Raw genomic sequence first — 20000 nt, 5'->3', positions numbered from 1 at the left:
CACCATCAACGTCGGCCACCACCACCAGACCGCCTCCCCCAGACTTCCAGAAGCGAAGCCGGTCCCCAAGCACCAACCCCGACCGCCACCGAGGCACCCGCCGAAGGCGGGTGCCGAGTTCACCGGCCCCAAGCGACAACCGGTCACCGAGGCACCCGCCGAAGGCGGGTGCCGAGTTCACCGGCCCCAAGCGACAACCGGTCACCGAGGCACCCGCCGAAGGCGGGTGCCGAGTTCACCGGCCCCAAGCGACAACCGGTCACCGAGGCACCCGCCGAAGGCGGGTGCCGAGTTCACTGGCCCCAAGCGACAACCGGTCACCGAGGCACCCGCCGAAGGCGGGTGCCGAGTTCACTGGCCCCAAGCGACGGCGGTCACCGAGGCACCCGCCGGAGGCGGGTGCCGAGTTCACCGGCCCCGAGCACCAGCGGTCAGCCACGGAGGGTGCTGGATCATCCATACTTCCATAGCTCCAGAGCTCCATAGCCCCGGAGCTCCATAGCCCCGGAGCTCCATAGCCCCGGAGCTCCATAGCTCCATAGCCCCGGAGCTCCATAGCCCCGGAGCTCCATAGCCCCGGAGCTCCATAGCTCCATAGCCCCGGAGCTCCATAGCCCCGGAGCTCCATAGCCCCGGAGCTCCATAGCTCCATAGCCCCGGAGCTCCATAGCCCCGGAGCTCCATAGCTCCATAGCCCCGGAGCTCCATAGCCCCGGAGCTCCATAGCCCCGGAGCTCCATAGCCCCGGAGCTCCATAGCCCCGGAGCTCCATAGCCCCGGAGCTCCATAGCCCCGGAGCTCCATAGCCCCAGAGCTCCATACTTCCATAGCCCCAGAGCTCCATAGCTCCATACTTCCATAGCTCCAGCCGCGGAGGGTGCTGGCTGGTGGCTCCATAGCTCCATACTTCCATACTTGCAGCCACGGAGTTGGCTAAAATTGCACTAAGTGCGAAAGCCCATTCATTTACAACGGCGTGTCCGCCAGGCGGCGACATTTCCCCGTTACCGGTGGCTGCGCGGCGGGTGAGTGACAGAGCTTATCCGAGCGGCTGGAACTCTGCGCCGGCGTGGTCGAGCGTGAGGCCTCGGCCCTTTGGCTGCCTGGTACCTAAAACACTTCCATTGATCCAGCCACGGAGGGTGCTGGCTGGTGGCTCCATAGCTCCATAGCTCCATAGCACCAGAGCTCCATAGCTCCATAGCTCCAGGGCTCCATAGCTCCATAGCTCCAGGGCTCCAGGGCTCCATAGCTCCAGGGCTCCAGGGCTCCATAGCTCCATAGCTCCAGGGCTCCATAGCTCCATACCTCCATAGCTCCATAGCTCCAGCCTGGGTGGCTGGTGGCTCCATAGCTCCATACTTCCATAGCTCCAGTCAGAGAGTGTGCTAAAATTGCACTAAGTGCGAAAGCCCATTCATTTACAACGGCGTGTCCACAAGGCGGCGACATTTCCCCGTTACCGGTGGCTGCGCGGCGGGTGAGTGACAGAGCTTATCCGAGCGGCTGGAACTCTGCGCCGGCGTGGTCGAGCGTGAGGCCTCGGCCCTTTGGCTGCCTGGTACCTAAAACACTTCCATTGATCCAGCCACGGAGGGTGCTGGCTGGTGGCTCCATAGCTCCATACCTCCATACCTCCAGAGCTCCAGAGCTCCATAGCACCAGAGCTCCATAGCTCAATAGCACCAGAGCTCCATAGCACCAGAGCTCCATAGCTCCATAGCACCAGAGCTCCATAGCTCCATAGCACCAGAGCTCCATAGCTCCATAGCACCAGAGCTCCATAGCTCCATAGCTCCATAGCACCAGAGCTCCATAGCTCCATAGCACCAGAGCTCCATAGCTCCATAGCACCAGAGCTCCATAGCTCCATAGCACCAGAGCTCCATAGCTCCATAGCACCAGAGCTCCATAGCTCCATAGCACCAGAGCTCCATAGCTCCATAGCACCAGAGCTCCATAGCTCCATAGCACCAGAGCTCCATAGCTCCATAGCACCAGAGCTCCATAGCTCCATAGCACCAGAGCTCCATAGCTCCATAGCACCAGAGCTCCATAGCTCCATAGCTCCAGCCTGGGTGGCTGGTGGCTCCATAGCTCCATACTTCCATAGCTCCAGTCAGAGAGTTGGCTAAAATTGCACTAAGTGCGAAAGCCCATTCATTTACAACGGCGTGTCCACAAGGCGGCGACATTTCCCCGTTACCGGTGGCTGCGCGGCGGGTGAGTGACAGAGCTTATCCGAGCGGCTGGAACTCTGCGCCGGCGTGGTCGAGCGTGAGGCCTCGGCCCTTTGGCTGCCTGGTACCTAAAACACTTCCATTGATCCAGCCACGGAGGGTGCTGGCTGGTGGCTCCATAGCTCCATACCTCCAGAGCTCCAGAGCTCCATAGCACCAGAGCTCCATAGCTCCATAGCACCAGAGCTCCATAGCACCAGAGCTCCATAGCTCCATAGCACCAGAGCTCCATAGCTCCATAGCACCAGAGCTCCATAGCTCCATAGCACCAGAGCTCCATAGCTCCATAGCTCCATAGCACCAGAGCTCCATAGCTCCATAGCACCAGAGCTCCATAGCTCCATAGCACCAGAGCTCCATAGCTCCATAGCACCAGAGCTCCATAGCTCCATAGCACCAGAGCTCCATAGCTCCATAGCACCAGAGCTCCATAGCTCCATAGCACCAGAGCTCCATAGCTCCATAGCACCAGAGCTCCATAGCTCCATAGCACCAGAGCTCCATAGCTCCATAGCTCCAGCCTGGGTGGCTGGTGGCTCCATAGCTCCATACTTCCATAGCTCCAGTCAGAGAGTTGGCTAAAATTGCACTAAGTGCGAAAGCCCATTCATTTACAACGGCGTGTCCACAAGGCGGCGACATTTCCCCGTTACCGGTGGCTGCGCGGCGGGTGAGTGACAGAGCTTATCCGAGCGGCTGGAACTCTGCGCCGGCGTGGTCGAGCGTGAGGCCTCGGCCCTTTGGCTGCCTGGTACCTAAAACACTTCCATTGATCCAGCCACGGAGGGTGCTGGCTGGTGGCTCCATAGCTCCATACCTCCAGAGCTCCAGAGCTCCATAGCACCAGAGCTCCATAGCTCCATAGCACCAGAGCTCCATAGCACCAGAGCTCCATAGCTCCATAGCACCAGAGCTCCATAGCTCCATAGCACCAGAGCTCCATAGCTCCATAGCACCAGAGCTCCATAGCTCCATAGCTCCATAGCACCAGAGCTCCATAGCTCCATAGCACCAGAGCTCCATAGCTCCATAGCACCAGAGCTCCATAGCTCCATAGCACCAGAGCTCCATAGCTCCATAGCACCAGAGCTCCATAGCTCCATAGCACCAGAGCTCCATAGCTCCATAGCACCAGAGCTCCATAGCTCCATAGCACCAGAGCTCCATAGCTCCATAGCACCAGAGCTCCATAGCTCCATAGCTCCAGGGCTCCATAGCTCCATAGCTCCAGGGCTCCATAGCTCCAGGGCTCCAGGGCTCCATAGCTCCAGGGCTCCATAGCTCCAGGGCTCCAGGGCTCCATAGCTCCATACCTCCAGAGCTCCATACCTCCAGAGCTCCAGAGCTCCATAGCACCAGAGCTCCATGGCTTCAGAGCTCCATAGCACCATAGCTCCATACCTCCAGAGCTCCAGGGCTCCATAGCTCCATAGCTCCATAGCTCCATAGCTCCATACCTCCAGAGCTCCATAGCACCAGAGCTCCATGGCTCCATAGCTCCAGCCTGGGTGGCTGGTGGCTCCATAGCTCCATACTTCCATAGCTCCAGTCAGAGAGTTGGCGAAAATTGCACTAAGTGCGAAAGCCCATTCATTTACAACGGCGTGTCCGCCAGGCGGCGACATTTCCCCGTTACCGGTGGCTGCGCGGCGGGTGAGTGACAGAGCTTATCCGAGCGGCTGGAACTCTGCGCCGGCGTGGTCGAGCGGCTGGCCTCGGTAGTTGAGGTACCAGGGGTGGGGCGGGGAGCTCCAGGCGGGTCTTGTGAGAGAGTGAAGCCGAGCGGCTGGAACTCTCGGCCGGCCTGGTCGAGCGGCTGGCCTCGGTAGTTGAGGTACCAGGGGCGGGCTGGGGAGCTCCAGGCGGGGCTTGTGAGAGAGTGAAGCCGAGCGGCTGGAACTCTGGGCCGGCCTGGTCGAGCGGCTGGCCTCGGTAGTTGAGGTACCAGGGGCGGGCTGGGGAGCTCCAGGCGGGGCTTGTGAGAGAGTGTAGCCGAGCGGCTGGAACTCTGGGCCGGCGTGGTTGAGCAGCATGCCCGCGGAGGTGGCTCTTCCATAGGCAGGGAGGGTGCTGGAGCTCCACACTTCCATAGGCAGGGAGGGTGCTGGAGCTCCACACTTCCATAGGCAGGGAGGGTGCTGGAGCTCCACACTTCCATAGGCAGGGAGGGTGCTGGAGCTCCACACTTCCATAGGCAGGGAGGGTGCTGGAGCTCCACACTTCCATAGGCAGGGAGGGTGCTGGAGCTCCACACTTCCATAGGCAGGGAGGGTGCTGGAGCTCCACACTTCCATAGGCAGGGAGGGTGCTGGAGCTCCACACTTCCATAGGCAGGGAGGGTGCTGGAGCTCCACACTTCCATAGGCAGGGAGGGTGCTGGAGCTCCACACTTCCATAGGCAGGGAGGGTGCTGGAGCTCCACACTTCCATAGGCAGGGAGGGTGCTGGAGCTCCACACTTCCATAGGCAGGGAGGGTGCTGGAGCTCCACACTTCCATAGGCAGGGAGGGTGCTGGAGCTCCACACTTCCATAGGCAGGGAGGGTGCTGGAGCTCCACACTTCCATAGGCAGGGAGGGTGCTGGAGCTCCACACTTCCATAGGCAGGGAGGGTGCTGGAGCTCCACACTTCCATAGGCAGGGAGGGTGCTGGAGCTCCACACTTCCATAGGCAGGGAGGGTGCTGGAGCTCCACACTTCCATAGGCAGGGAGGGTGCTGGAGCTCCACACTTCCATAGGCAGGGAGGGTGCTGGAGCTCCACACTTCCATAGGCAGGGAGGGTGCTGGAGCTCCACACTTCCATAGGCAGGGAGGGTGCTGGAGCTCCACACTTCCATAGGCAGGGAGGGTGCTGGAGCTCCACACTTCCATAGGCAGGGAGGGTGCTGGAGCTCCACACTTCCATAGGCAGGGAGGGTGCTGGAGCTCCACACTTCCATAGGCAGGGAGGGTGCTGGAGCTCCACACTTCCATAGGCAGGGAGGGTGCTGGAGCTCCACACTTCCATAGGCAGGGAGGGTGCTGGAGCTCCACACTTCCATAGGCAGGGAGGGTGCTGGAGCTCCACACTTCCATAGGCAGGGAGGGTGCTGGAGCTCCACACTTCCATAGGCAGGGAGGGTGCTGGAGCTCCACACTTCCATAGGCAGGGAGGGTGCTGGAGCTCCACACTTCCATAGGCAGGGAGGGTGCTGGAGCTCCACACTTCCATAGGCAGGGAGGGTGCTGGAGCTCCACACTTCCATAGGCAGGGAGGGTGCTGGAGCTCCACACTTCCATAGGCAGGGAGGGTGCTGGAGCTCCACACTTCCATAGGCAGGGAGGGTGCTGGAGCTCCACACTTCCATAGGCAGGGAGGGTGCTGGAGCTCCACACTTCCATAGGCAGGGAGGGTGCTGGAGCTCCACACTTCCATAGGCAGGGAGGGTGCTGGAGCTCCACACTTCCATAGGCAGGGAGGGTGCTGGAGCTCCACACTTCCATAGGCAGGGAGGGTGCTGGAGCTCCACACTTCCATAGGCAGGGAGGGTGCTGGAGCTCCACACTTCCATAGGCAGGGAGGGTGCTGGAGCTCCACACTTCCATAGGCAGGGAGGGTGCTGGAGCTCCACACTTCCATAGGCAGGGAGGGTGCTGGAGCTCCACACTTCCATAGGCAGGGAGGGTGCTGGAGCTCCACACTTCCATAGGCAGGGAGGGTGCTGGAGCTCCACACTTCCATAGGCAGGGAGGGTGCTGGAGCTCCACACTTCCATAGGCAGGGAGGGTGCTGGAGCTCCACACTTCCATAGGCAGGGAGGGTGCTGGAGCTCCACACTTCCATAGGCAGGGAGGGTGCTGGAGCTCCACACTTCCATAGGCAGGGAGGGTGCTGGAGCTCCACACTTCCATAGGCAGGGAGGGTGCTGGAGCTCCACACTTCCATAGGCAGGGAGGGTGCTGGAGCTCCACACTTCCATAGGCAGGGAGGGTGCTGGAGCTCCACACTTCCATAGGCAGGGAGGGTGCTGGAGCTCCACACTTCCATAGGCAGGGAGGGTGCTGGAGCTCCACACTTCCATAGGCAGGGAGGGTGCTGGAGCTCCACACTTCCATAGGCAGGGAGGGTGCTGGAGCTCCACACTTCCATAGGCAGGGAGGGTGCTGGAGCTCCACACTTCCATAGGCAGGGAGGGTGCTGGAGCTCCACACTTCCATAGGCAGGGAGGGTGCTGGAGCTCCACACTTCCATAGGCAGGGAGGGTGCTGGAGCTCCACACTTCCATAGGCAGGGAGGGTGCTGGAGCTCCACACTTCCATAGGCAGGGAGGGTGCTGGAGCTCCACACTTCCATAGGCAGGGAGGGTGCTGGAGCTCCACACTTCCATAGGCAGGGAGGGTGCTGGAGCTCCACACTTCCATAGGCAGGGAGGGTGCTGGAGCTCCACACTTCCATAGGCAGGGAGGGTGCTGGAGCTCCACACTTCCATAGGCAGGGAGGGTGCTGGAGCTCCACACTTCCATAGGCAGGGAGGGTGCTGGAGCTCCACACTTCCATAGGCAGGGAGGGTGCTGGAGCTCCACACTTCCATAGGCAGGGAGGGTGCTGGAGCTCCACACTTCCATAGGCAGGGAGGGTGCTGGAGCTCCACACTTCCATAGGCAGGGAGGGTGCTGGAGCTCCACACTTCCATAGGCAGGGAGGGTGCTGGAGCTCCACACTTCCATAGGCAGGGAGGGTGCTGGAGCTCCACACTTCCATAGGCAGGGAGGGTGCTGGAGCTCCACACTTCCATAGGCAGGGAGGGTGCTGGAGCTCCACACTTCCATAGGCAGGGAGGGTGCTGGAGCTCCACACTTCCATAGGCAGGGAGGGTGCTGGAGCTCCACACTTCCATAGGCAGGGAGGGTGCTGGAGCTCCACACTTCCATAGGCAGGGAGGGTGCTGGAGCTCCACACTTCCATAGGCAGGGAGGGTGCTGGAGCTCCACATCCACACTTCCAGCCACTGCATGCTGGCACTTCCACCTTGCTTGCTAAGTCGGCGTGATCTTGCCCAAAAAGTCCCTCCTCACCTCCAGCTGGAAGTGGAAAAAAATCCTCCACCTGCTTGGCCGAGGTTCTGGAAGCCAGCAGCTCGCAGAATGTTGCCAAAGTTTCACTGGAAGGAAAAGAAAAGAGAAGACCGAGTGCGCATTTCACCTACCGCCGAATGTCCACAAGAGGGAAGTGTCACTCCGTCGCAGAATCTGCGCCGACGCACTCGGCACCCTTCGAATTTATGGTGCCGGTGCGGGTGTTCTGGGTGCAAAAAGGCCGCCCAAGTGGTAGAAAAAAATCAGACTTCGTCTCTTAGGTCGAAATTAATGCCAAGTTTTGAAATGCGCTGGCAGGGGTGGACCAGGGCCCGTTAGAAGTGCTTAGCCGAGGTCCTGGAAGCCTAACCCGGCGTGATCTTGTGCAAAAAGCCGCTGCTGAGCTCCAGCTGGAAGTGTAAAAAGAACCGGGCTGGATCAAAAAAAGAACCGGGCGGCCCGTTAAAATTGCTTAGCCGAGGTCCTGGAACCCTAACCCGGCGTGATCTTGTGCAAAAAGCCGCTGCTGAGCTCCAGCTGGAAGTGTAAAAAGAACCGGGCTGGTTCAAAAAAAGAACCGGGCGACCCGTTAGAAGTGCTTAGCCGAGGTCCTGGAAGCCTAACCCGGCGTGATCTTGTGCAAAAAGCCGCTGCTGAGCTCCAGCTGGAAGTGGAAAAAGAACCGGGCTGGATCAAAAAAGAACCGGGCGACCCGTTAAAATTGCTTAGCCGAGGTCCTGGAAGCCTAACACGGCGTGTTCTTGTGCAAAAAGCCGCTCCCGAGCTCCAGCTGGAAGTGTAAAAAGAACCAGGCTGGATAAAAAAAAGAACCGGGCTGGATCAAAAAAGAACCGGGCGACCCGTTAAAATTGCTTAGCCGAGGTCCTGGAAGCCTAACACGGCGTGATCTTGTGCAAAAAGCCGCTCCCGAGCTCCAGCTGGAAGTGTAAAAAGAACCGGGCTGGATAAAAAAAGAACCGGGCTGGATAAAAAAAGAACCGGGCGGCCCATTAAAATTGCTTAGCCGAGGTCCTGGAAGCCTAACACGGCGTGATCTTGTGCAAAAAGCCGCTCCCGAGCTCCAGCTGGAAGTGTAAAAAGAACCGGGCTGGATAAAAAAAGAACCGGGCTGGATCAAAAAAGAACCGGGCGGCCCATTAAAATTGCTTAGCCGAGGTCCTGGAAGCCTAACACGGCGTGATCTTGTGCAAAAAGCCGCTCCCGAGCTCCAGCTGGAAGTGTAAAAAGAACCGGGCTGGATAAAAAAAGAACCGGGCTGGATCAAAAAAAGAACCGGGCGACCCGTTAAAATTGCTTAGCCGAGGTCCTGGAAGCCTAACCCGGCGTGATCTTGTGCAAAAAGCCGCTGCTGAGCTCCAGCTGGAAGTGTAAAAAGAACCGGGCTGGATAAAAAAAGAACCGGGCTGGATCAAAAAAAGAACCGGGCGACCCGTTAAAATTGCTTAGCCGAGGTCCTGGAAGCCTAACACGGCGTGATCTTGTGCAAAAAGCAGCTCCCGAGCTCCAGCTGGAAGTGTAAAAAGAACCAGGCTGGATAAAAAAAAGAACCGGGCTGGATCAAAAAAGAACCGGGCGACCCGTTAAAATTGCTTAGCCGAGGTCCTGGAAGCCTAACCCGGCGTGATCTTGTGCAAATAGCCGCTGCCGAGCTCCAGCTGGAAGTGTGAAAAGAACCGGGCTGGATAAAAAAAAGAACCGGGCTGGATCAAAAAAGAACCGGGCGACCCGTTAAAATTGCTTAGCCGAGGTCCTGGAAGCCTAACCCGGCGTGATCTTGTGCAAATAGCCGCTGCCGAGCTCCAGCTGGAAGTGTGAAAAGAACCGGGCTGGATAAAAAAAAGAACCGGGCTGGATCAAAAAAGAACCGGGCGACCCGTTAAAATTGCTTAGCCGAGGTCCTGGAAGCCTAACCCGGCGTGATCTTGTGCAAATAGCCGCTGCCGAGCTCCAGCTGGAAGTGTGAAAAGAACCGGGCTGGATAAAAAAAAGAACCGGGCTGGATCAAAAAAGAACCGGGCGACCCGTTAAAATTGCTTAGCCGAGGTCCTGGAAGCCTAACCCGGCGTGATCTTGTGCAAATAGCCGCTGCCGAGCTCCAGCTGGAAGTGTGAAAAGAACCGGGCTGGATAAAAAAAAGAACCGGGCTGGATCAAAAAAGAACCGGGCGACCCGTTAAAATTGCTTAGCCGAGGTCCTGGAAGCCTAACACGGCGTGATCTTGTGCAAAAAGCCGCTCCCGAGCTCCAGCTGGAAGTGTGAAAAGAACCGGGCTGGATAAAAAAAAGAACCGGGCTGGATCAAAAAAGAACCGGGCGACCCGTTAAAATTGCTTAGCCGAGGTCCTGGAAGCCTAACCCGGCGTGATCTTGTGCAAATAGCCGCTGCCGAGCTCCAGCTGGAAGTGTGAAAAGAACCGGGCTGGATAAAAAAAAGAACCGGGCTGGATCAAAAAAGAACCGGGCGACCCGTTAAAATTGCTTAGCCGAGGTCCTGGAAGCCTAACACGGCGTGATCTTGTGCAAAAAGCCGCTCCCGAGCTCCAGCTGGAAGTGTAAAAAGAACCGGGCTGGATAAAAAAAGAACCGGGCTGGATCAAAAAAAGAACCGGGCGACCCGTTAAAATTGCTTAGCCGAGGTCCTGGAAGCCTAACCCGGCGTGATCTTGTGCAAATAGCCGCTGCCGAGCTCCAGCTGGAAGTGTGAAAAGAACCGGGCTGGATAAAAAAAAGAACCGGGCTGGATCAAAAAAGAACCGGGCGACCCGTTAAAATTGCTTAGCCGAGGTCCTGGAAGCCTAACACGGCGTGTTCTTGTGCAAAAAGCCGCTCCCGAGCTCCAGCTGGAAGTGTAAAAAGAACCAGGCTGGATAAAAAAAAGAACCGGGCTGGATCAAAAAAGAACCGGGCGACCCGTTAAAATTGCTTAGCCGAGGTCCTGGAAGCCTAACACGGCGTGATCTTGTGCAAAAAGCCGCTCCCGAGCTCCAGCTGGAAGTGTAAAAAGAACCGGGCTGGATAAAAAAAGAACCGGGCTGGATAAAAAAAAGAACCGGGCGACCCGTTAAAATTGCTTAGCCGAGGTCCTGGAAGCCTAACACGGCGTGTTCTTGTGCAAAAAGCCGCTCCCGAGCTCCAGCTGGAAGTGTAAAAAGAACCAGGCTGGATAAAAAAAAGAACCGGGCTGGATCAAAAAAGAACCGGGCGACCCGTTAAAATTGCTTAGCCGAGGTCCTGGAAGCCTAACCCGGCGTGATCTTGTGCAAATAGCCGCTGCCGAGCTCCAGCTGGAAGTGTGAAAAGAACCGGGCTGGATAAAAAAAAGAACCGGGCTGGATCAAAAAAGAACCGGGCGACCCGTTAAAATTGCTTAGCCGAGGTCCTGGAAGCCTAACACGGCGTGATCTTGTGCAAAAAGCCGCTCCCGAGCTCCAGCTGGAAGTGTAAAAAGAACCGGGCTGGATAAAAAAAGAACCGGGCTGGATCAAAAAAAGAACCGGGCGACCCGTTAAAATTGCTTAGCCGAGGTCCTGGAAGCCTAACCCGGCGTGATCTTGTGCAAATAGCCGCTGCCGAGCTCCAGCTGGAAGTGTGAAAAGAACCGGGCTGGATAAAAAAAAGAACCGGGCTGGATCAAAAAAGAACCGGGCGACCCGTTAAAATTGCTTAGCCGAGGTCCTGGAAGCCTAACACGGCGTGTTCTTGTGCAAAAAGCCGCTCCCGAGCTCCAGCTGGAAGTGTAAAAAGAACCAGGCTGGATAAAAAAAAGAACCGGGCTGGATCAAAAAAGAACCGGGCGACCCGTTAAAATTGCTTAGCCGAGGTCCTGGAAGCCTAACACGGCGTGATCTTGTGCAAAAAGCCGCTCCCGAGCTCCAGCTGGAAGTGTAAAAAGAACCGGGCTGGATAAAAAAAGAACCGGGCTGGATAAAAAAAAGAACCGGGCGACCCGTTAAAATTGCTTAGCCGAGGTCCTGGAAGCCTAACACGGCGTGTTCTTGTGCAAAAAGCCGCTCCCGAGCTCCAGCTGGAAGTGTAAAAAGAACCAGGCTGGATAAAAAAAAGAACCGGGCTGGATCAAAAAAGAACCGGGCGACCCGTTAAAATTGCTTAGCCGAGGTCCTGGAAGCCTAACACGGCGTGATCTTGTGCAAAAAGCCGCTCCCGAGCTCCAGCTGGAAGTGTAAAAAGAACCGGGCTGGATAAAAAAAAGAACCGGGCGGCCCGTTAAAATTGCTTAGCCGAGGTCCTGGAAGCCTAACCCGGCGTGATCTTGTGCAAATAGCCGCTGCCGAGCTCCAGCTGGAAGTGTGAAAAGAACCGGGCTGGATAAAAAAAAGAACCGGGCTGGATCAAAAAAGAACCGGGCGACCCGTTAAAATTGCTTAGCCGAGGTCCTGGAAGCCTAACACGGCGTGATCTTGTGCAAAAAGCCGCTCCCGAGCTCCAGCTGGAAGTGTAAAAAGAACCGGGCTGGATAAAAAAAGAACCGGGCTGGATCAAAAAAAGAACCGGGCGACCCGTTAAAATTGCTTAGCCGAGGTCCTGGAAGCCTAACCCGGCGTGATCTTGTGCAAATAGCCGCTGCCGAGCTCCAGCTGGAAGTGTGAAAAGAACCGGGCTGGATAAAAAAAAGAACCGGGCTGGATCAAAAAAGAACCGGGCGACCCGTTAAAATTGCTTAGCCGAGGTCCTGGAAGCCTAACACGGCGTGTTCTTGTGCAAAAAGCCGCTCCCGAGCTCCAGCTGGAAGTGTAAAAAGAACCAGGCTGGATAAAAAAAAGAACCGGGCTGGATCAAAAAAGAACCGGGCGACCCGTTAAAATTGCTTAGCCGAGGTCCTGGAAGCCTAACACGGCGTGATCTTGCCCGAAAGTCTCCCTCTATACTTCCATTTTAGGTACCAGGGGCTCATAGTGTACTTGGTCCCCCTAGTCAGTGTACTCATCCAGTTACCCCCCGTTTTCCAAAACACCATCGGCACGTATAAGGGGGGGACTCCTGAGAGAGATGAGGTATATGGCAGCGCAACACCAATCCGCTCCGCGCTGGTTCCCATGTCGGCTACGGATGAATAAAACCAGCCTGTCCCCCCTGGAGCTCACGAGACACGGAATTTTTTCTAAGTGCCAACGGCTCTTCCGAGCAAACGTGTCCGCTCCGGCTGGTTCCCCCGTCGGCCTCGAATGACGAAAAATGCCGGTCTCCGCCCGGAGCTCATGACAAACGAAAAATTTTCTAAGTGCCAACGGCACTAGCGAGCGAATGTGTCCGCTCGGCGCTGGTTCCCGGGTCGAACCCGGAAGACGAAAAACGCCGGTCCTCGCCCGGAGCTCATGACAAACGAAAAATTTTCTAAGTGCCAACGGCACTAGCGAGCGAATGTGTCCGCTCGGCGCTGGTTCCCGGGTCGAACCCGGAAGACGAAAAACGCCGCTCTCCGCCCGGAGCTCATGACAAACGAAAAATTTTCTAAGTGCCAACGGCACTAGCGAGCGAATGTGTCCGCTCGGCGCTGGTTCCCGGGTCGAACCCGGAAGACGAAAAACGCCGGTCCTCGCCCGGAGCTCATGACAAACGAAAAATTTTCTAAGTGCCAACGGCACTAGCGAGCGAATGTGTCCGCTCGGCGCTGGTTCCCGGGTCGAACCCGGAAGACGAAAAACGCCGCTCTCCGCCCGGAGCTCATGACAAACGAAAAATTTTCTAAGTGCCAACGGCACTAGCGAGCGAATGTGTCCGCTCGGCGCTGGTTCCCGGGTCGAACCCGGAAGACGAAAAACGCCGGTCCTCGCCCGGAGCTCATGACAAACGAAAAATTTTCTAAGTGCCAACGGCACTAGCGAGCGAATGTGTCCGCTCGGCGCTGGTTCCCGGGTCGAACCCGGAAGACGAAAAACGCCGGTCCTCGCCCGGAGCTCATGACAAACGAAAAATTTTCTAAGTGCCAACGGCACTAGCGAGCGAATGTGTCCGCTCGGCGCTGGTTCCCGGGTCGAACCCGGAAGACGAAAAACGCCGCTCTCCGCCCGGAGCTCATGACAAACGAAAAATTTTCTAAGTGCCAACGGCACTAGCGAGCGAATGTGTCCGCTCGGCGCTGGTTCCCGGGTCGAACCCGGAAGACGAAAAACGCCGGTCCTCGCCCGGAGCTCATGACAAACGAAAAATTTTCTAAGTGCCAACGGCACTAGCGAGCGAATGTGTCCGCTCGGCGCTGGTTCCCGGGTCGAACCCGGAAGACGAAAAACGCCGGTCTCCGCCCGGAGCTCATGACAAACGAAAAATTTTCTAAGTGCCAACGGCACTAGCGAGCGAATGTGTCCGCTCGGCGCTGGTTCCCGGGTCGGACCCGGAAGACGAAAAACGCCGGTCTCCGCCCGGAGCTCATGACAAACGAAAAATTTTCTAAGTGCCAACGGCACTAGCGAGCGAATGTGTCCGCTCGGCGCTGGTTCCCGGGTCGAACCCGGAAGACGAAAAACGCCGGTCTCCGCCCGGAGCTCATGACAAACGAAAAATTTTCTAAGTGCCAACGGCACTAGCGAGCGAATGTGTCCGCTCGGCGCTGGTTCCCGGGTCGAACCCGGAAGACGAAAAACGCCGGTCTCCGCCCGGAGCTCATGACAAACGAAAAATTTTCTAAGTGCCAACGGCACTAGCGAGCGAATGTGTCCGCTCGGCGCTGGTTCCCGGGTCGGACCCGGAAGACGAAAAACGCCGGTCCTCGCCTGGAGGTCCCAGCAAAATCGGCGAAAAAACGACTAAGTGTCAACTTTCGAAAAAACGGCTAAGTGTCGACTTTCGAAAAAACGGCTAAGTGTCAACTTTCGAAAAAACGGCTAAGTGTCAACTTTCGAAAAAACGACTAAGTGCCCACGGCTCTGCGGGGCTTGTGAGTCCGCCCCGCGCCGGTTCGGCGGTCGGCCTCAAAAAGCAAAAAATCAGCCTCTCTCCCTGGAGCTCACCAAAAATTTGTCGAAATTTTTCTAAGTTCTCCTCGAGGTACCAGGGGGTGAGGTACCCGGGCTAAGGTGCAGTACCTTTTTTGGTCTTCAGGTGCGCCAGAGTACAATGAAATGGTCCCAGTAGTCAGTGTACTCATCGACTTTCCCCCCGTTTTCCAAAGCACCTCGTTTACGAGTATGGAGGAGATGGTGCTGGTCTCCCCACGGCGTCGGACACGCCGTCCTCGACAGCACAAGGTCGGATAGAAGACCTGGAAAGCGCCGTGGCACGCGCTGGAGGTGGGCACTTTGGCGAAAAAACGACTAAGTGTCAACTTTCGAAAAAACGACTAAGTGTCAACTTTCGAAAAAACGGCTAAGTGTCAACTTTCGAAAAAACGACTAAGTGTCACCTCTCTGAAAAAATGGCAAAGTGTCGCCTCTCTGAAAATTTTCTAAGTGCCCACGGCTCTGCGGGCTCGTGCATCCGAGCCGCGCCGGTTCTGCAACCGGCCTAGAATGACGAAAAATAACGGTCTCCTCCTGGAGCTCACAGCCAATTGTGGCGAAAAAGTGGCAAAGTGCCCACGGCTCTGCGGGCTCGTGCATCCGACCCGCGCCGGTTCTGCAGCCGGCCTAGAATGACGAAAAATAACGGTCTCCTCCTGGAGCTCACAGCCAACTTGGCAAAAAGTTTCTAAGTGCCCACGGCCCTGCCGAGCTTTGGCGTCCGCCCAGCGCCGGTTCCGCAGTCGGCCTCGAATGACGAAAAATAACGGTCTCCTCCTGGAGCTCACAGCCAACTTGGCAAAAAGTTTCTAAGTGCCCACGGCCCTGCCGAGCTTTGGCGTCCGCCCAGCGCCGGTTCCGCAGTCGGCCTCGAATGACGAAAAATAACGGTCTCCTCCTGGAGCTCACAGCCAACTTGGCAAAAAGTTTCTAAGTGCCCACGGCCCTGCCGAGCTTTGGCGTCCGCTCAGCGCCGGTTCCGCAGTCGGCCTCGAATGACGAAAAATAACGGTCTCCTCCTGGAGCTCACAGCCAACTTGGCAAAAAGTTTCTAAGTGCCCACGGCCCTGCCGAGCTTTGGCGTCCGCTCAGCGCCGGTTCCGCAGTCGGCCTCGAATGACGAAAAATAACGGTCTCCTCCTGGAGCTCACAGCCAACTTGGCAAAAAGTGGCAAAGTGCCCACGGCTCTGCGGGCTCGTGCATCCGACCCGCGCCGGTTCTGCAGCCGGCCTAGAATGACGAAAAATAACGGTCTCCTCCTGGAGCTCACAGCCAACTTGGCAAAAAGTTTCTAAGTGCCCACGGCCCTGCCGAGCTTTGGCGTCCGCCCAGCGCCGGTTCCGCAGTCGGCCTCGAATGACGAAAAATAACGGTCTCCTCCTGGAGCTCACAGCCAACTTGGCAAAAAGTTTCTAAGTGCCCACGGCCCTGCCGAGCTTTGGCGTCCGCCCAGCGCCGGTTCCGCAGTCGGCCTCGAATGACGAAAAATAACGGTCTCCTCCTGGAGCTCACAGCCAACTTGGCAAAAAGTTTCTAAGTGCCCACGGCCCTGCCGAGCTTTGGCGTCCGCCCAGCGCCGGTTCCGCAGTCGGCCTCGAATGACGAAAAATAACGGTCTCCTCCTGGAGCTCACAGCCAACTTGGCAAAAAGTTTCTAAGTGCCCACGGCCCTGCCGAGCTTTGGCGTCCGCTCAGCGCCGGTTCCGCAGTCGGCCTCGAATGACGAAAAATAACGGTCTCCTCCTGGAGCTCACAGCCAACTTGGCAAAAAGTTTCTAAGTGCCCACGGCCCTGCCGAGCTTTGGCGTCCGCCCAGCGCCGGTTCCGCAGTCGGCCTCGAATGACGAAAAATAACGGTCTCCTCCTGGAGCTCACAGCCAACTTGGCAAAAAGTTTCTAAGTGTCACATCTCTGAAAAAACGGCTAAGTGTCGACTTTCGAAAAAACGGCAAAGTGTCACATCTCTGAAAAAACGGCTAAGTGTCGACTTTCGAAAAAACGGCTAAGTGTCAACTTTCGAAAAAACGGCTAAGTGTCGCCTCTCTGAAAAAACGGCAAAGTGTCAACTTTCGAAAAAACGACAGAGTGTCGCCTCTCTGAAAAAACGACTAAGTGTCGACTCTGAGAAAATGGCAAAGTGCCCACGGCTCTGCGGGCTCGTGCATCCGACCCGCGCCGGTTCCCCAGCCGGCCTGAAATAAGGCAAAACCAGCCTCTCCGCCTGGAGCTCAGAGCCAACTTGGCGAATATTTTCTAAGTGCCCACGGCTCTGCGTGGCTACGGCGTCTGCCCAGCGCCGGTTCCTGGGTCGAACCCCGAGGACGAGGAATGCCGGTCTCCGCCTGGAGGTCCCAGCTTAATCGGCGAAAATTTTCTAAGTGCCCACGGCTCTGCCGGGCTCGTGCATCCGACCCGCGCCGGTTCCCCAGCCGGCCTGAAATAAGGCAAAACCAGGCTCTCCCCCTGGAGCTCAGAGCCAATTGTGGCGAAAAAACGACTAAGTGTCAACTTTCGAAAAAACGACTAAGTGTCAACTTTCCAAAAAAACGGCTAAGTGTCGACTTTCGAAAAAACGGCTAAGTGTCAACTTTCGAAAAAACGACTAAGTGTCGCCTCTGAAAAAACGACTAAGTGTCGCCTCTCTGAAAAAACGACTAAGTGCCCACGGCTCTGCGGGGCTTGTGAGTCCGCCCCGCGCCGGTTCGGCGGTCGGCCTCAAAAAGCGAAAAATCAGCCTCTCTCCCTGGAGCTCACCAAAAATTTGTCGAAATTTTTCTAAGTTCTCCTCGAGGTACCAGGGGGTGAGGTACCCGGGCTAAGGTGCAGTACCTTTTTTGGTCTTCAGGTGCGCCAGAGTACAATGAAATGGTCCCAGTAGTCAGTGTACTCATCGACTTTCCCCCCGTTTTCCAAAGCACCCCGTTTACGAGTATGGAGGAGATGGTGCTGGTCTCCCCACGGCGTCGGACACGCCGTCCTCGACAGCACAAGGTCGGATAGAAGACCTGAAAAGCGCCGTGGCACGCGCTGGAGGTGTCACTGTGGCGAAAAAGTGACTAAGTGTCAACTTTCGAAAAAACGGCTAAGTGTCAACTTTCGAAAAAACGGCTAAGTGTCAACTTTCGAAAAAACGGCTAAGTGTCAACTTTCGAAAAAACGACTAAGTGTCGCCTCTCTGAAAAAACGGCAAAGTGTCAACTTTCGAAAAAACGACTAAGTGTCAACTTTCGAAAAAACGACTAAGTGTCACCTCTCTGAAAAAATGGCAAAGTGTCAACTGCGAATGTGGTGGTGCATGGAAGGAAGTGGAGGACGGCCGCCTCCTTAAACACAGGCCGAAGAGGAGCGTCAGGGCCGGCTCCTTAAACACGGACCGAGTGTCGCCCTTAACACAGACCAAGCGGAGGACGGCCGCCTCCCTAAATACAGGCCGAACCGGAGCGCGAGGGCCGCTCCTTAAACACGGACCGAGTGTCGCCCTTAACACAGACCAAGGGGAGGACGGCCGCCTCCTTAAACACAGGCCGGAGAGGAGCGTCAGGGCCAGGCTCCTCAAACATGGACCGAGTGTCGCCCTTAACACAGACCAAGGGGAGGACGGCCGCCTCCTTAAACACAGGCCGGAGAGGAGCGTCAGGGCCAGGCTCCTCAAACATGGACCGAGTGTCGCCCTTAACACGGACCAAGGGGAGGACGGCCGCCTCCTTAAACACAGGCCGGAGAGGAGCGTCAGGGCCAGGCTCCTCAAACATGGACCGAGTGTCGCCCTTAACACGGACCAAGGGGAGGACGGCCGCCTCCTTAAACACAGGCCGGAGAGGAGCGTCAGGGCCAGGCTCCTCAAACATGGACCGAGTGTCGCCCTTAACACGGACCAAGGGGAGGACGGCCGCCTCCTTAAACACAGGCCGGAGAGGAGCGTCAGGGCCAGGCTCCTCAAACATGGACCGAGTGTCGCCCTTAACACGGACCAAGGGGAGGACGGCCGCCTCCTTAAACACAGGCCGGAGAGGAGCGTCAGGGCCAGGCTCCTCAAACATGGACAGAGTGTCGCCCTTAACACAGACCAATCGGAGGACGGCCGCCTCCCTAAATACAGGCCGAACCGGAGCGCGAGTGTCGCTCCTTAAACACGGACCGAGTGGAGGACGGCCGCCTCCTTAAACACAGGCCGAACAAAATGACACAAAGTGTCAACTGCGAATGTTGTCCATCCAAGGAAGGAGCGTGATGCCCGGCCGGCTCCTTAAACACAGGCCGAGAGTCGCCCCGGACGGTCCGCCTCGCGGCGCCCGTCTGCTCGGATAAAATGACACAAAGTGTCAACTACGAATGTTGTCCATCCAAGGAGGGAGCGTGATGCCCGGCCGGCTCCGAAAACACAGGCCGAGAGTCGCCCCGGACGGTCCGCCTCGCGGCGCCCGTCTGCTCGGATAAAATGACACAAAGTGTCAACTGCGAATGTTGTCCATCCAAGGAAGGAGCGTGATGCCCGGCCGGCTCCTTAAACACAGGCCGAGAGTCGCCCCGGACGGTCCGCCTCGCGGCGCCCGTCTGCTCGGATAAAATGACACAATGTGTCAACTACGAATGTTGTCCATCCAAGGAGGGAGCGTGATGCCCGGCCGGCTCCGAAAACACAGGCCGAGAGTCGCCCCGGACGGTCCGCCTCGCGGCGCCCGTCTGCTCGGATAAAATGACACAAAGTGTCAACTGCGAATGTTGTCCATCCAAGGAAGGAGCGTGATGCCCGGCCGGCTCCTTAAACACAGGCCGAGAGTCGCCCCGGACGGTCCGCCTCGCGGCGCCCGCCCGCTCGGATAAAATGACACAAAGTGTCAACTACGAATGTTGTCCATCCAAGGAAGGAGCGTGATGCCCGGCCGGCTCCTTAAACACAGGCCGAGAGTCGCCCCGGACGGTCGCCTCGCGGCGCCCGTCTGCTCGGATAAAATGACACAAAGTGTCAACTACGAATGTTGTCCATCCAAGGAGGGAGCGTGATGCCCGGCCGGCTCCGAAAACACAGGCCGAGAGTCGCCCCGGACGGTCCGCCTCGCGGCGCCCGTCTGCTCGGATAAAATGACACAAAGTGTCAACTGCGAATGTTGTCCATCCAAGGAAGGAGCGTGATGCCCGGCCGGCTCCTTAAACACAGGCCGAGAGTCGCCCCGGACGGTCCGCCTCGCGGCGCCCGCCCGCTCGGATAAAATGACACAAAGTGTCAACTACGAATGTTGTCCATCCAAGGAAGGAGCGTGATGCCCGGCCGGCTCCTTAAACACAGGCCGAGAGTCGCCCCGGACGGTCGCCTCGCGGCGCCCGTCTGCTCGGATAAAATGACACAAAGTGTCAACTACGAATGTTGTCCATCCAAGGAGGGAGCGTGATGCCCGGCCGGCTCCGAAAACACAGGCCGAGAGTCGCCCCGGACGGTCCGCCTCGCGGCGCCCGTCTGCTCGGATAAAATGACACAAAGTGTCAACTGCGAATGTTGTCCATCCAAGGAAGGAGCGTGATGCCCGGCCGGCTCCTTAAACACAGGCCGAGAGTCGCCCCGGACGGTCCGCCTCGCGGCGCCCGCCCGCTCGGATAAAATGACACAAAGTGTCAACTACGAATGTTGTCCATCCAAGGAGGGAGCGTGAGGCCCGGCCGGCTCCGAAAACACAGGCCGAGAGTCGCCCCGGACGGTCCGCCTCTCGAGGCGCCCGCCCGCTCGGATAAAAT

The sequence above is a fragment of the Syngnathus leptorhynchus genome, unplaced genomic scaffold (assembly GCF_054491065.1).
Source record: "Syngnathus leptorhynchus isolate UIUO unplaced genomic scaffold, UIUO_Slep HiC_scaffold_100, whole genome shotgun sequence".
NCBI classification, from domain to species: Eukaryota; Metazoa; Chordata; class Actinopteri; order Syngnathiformes; family Syngnathidae; genus Syngnathus; species Syngnathus leptorhynchus.
This window is presented reverse-complemented; position numbering follows the sequence as displayed.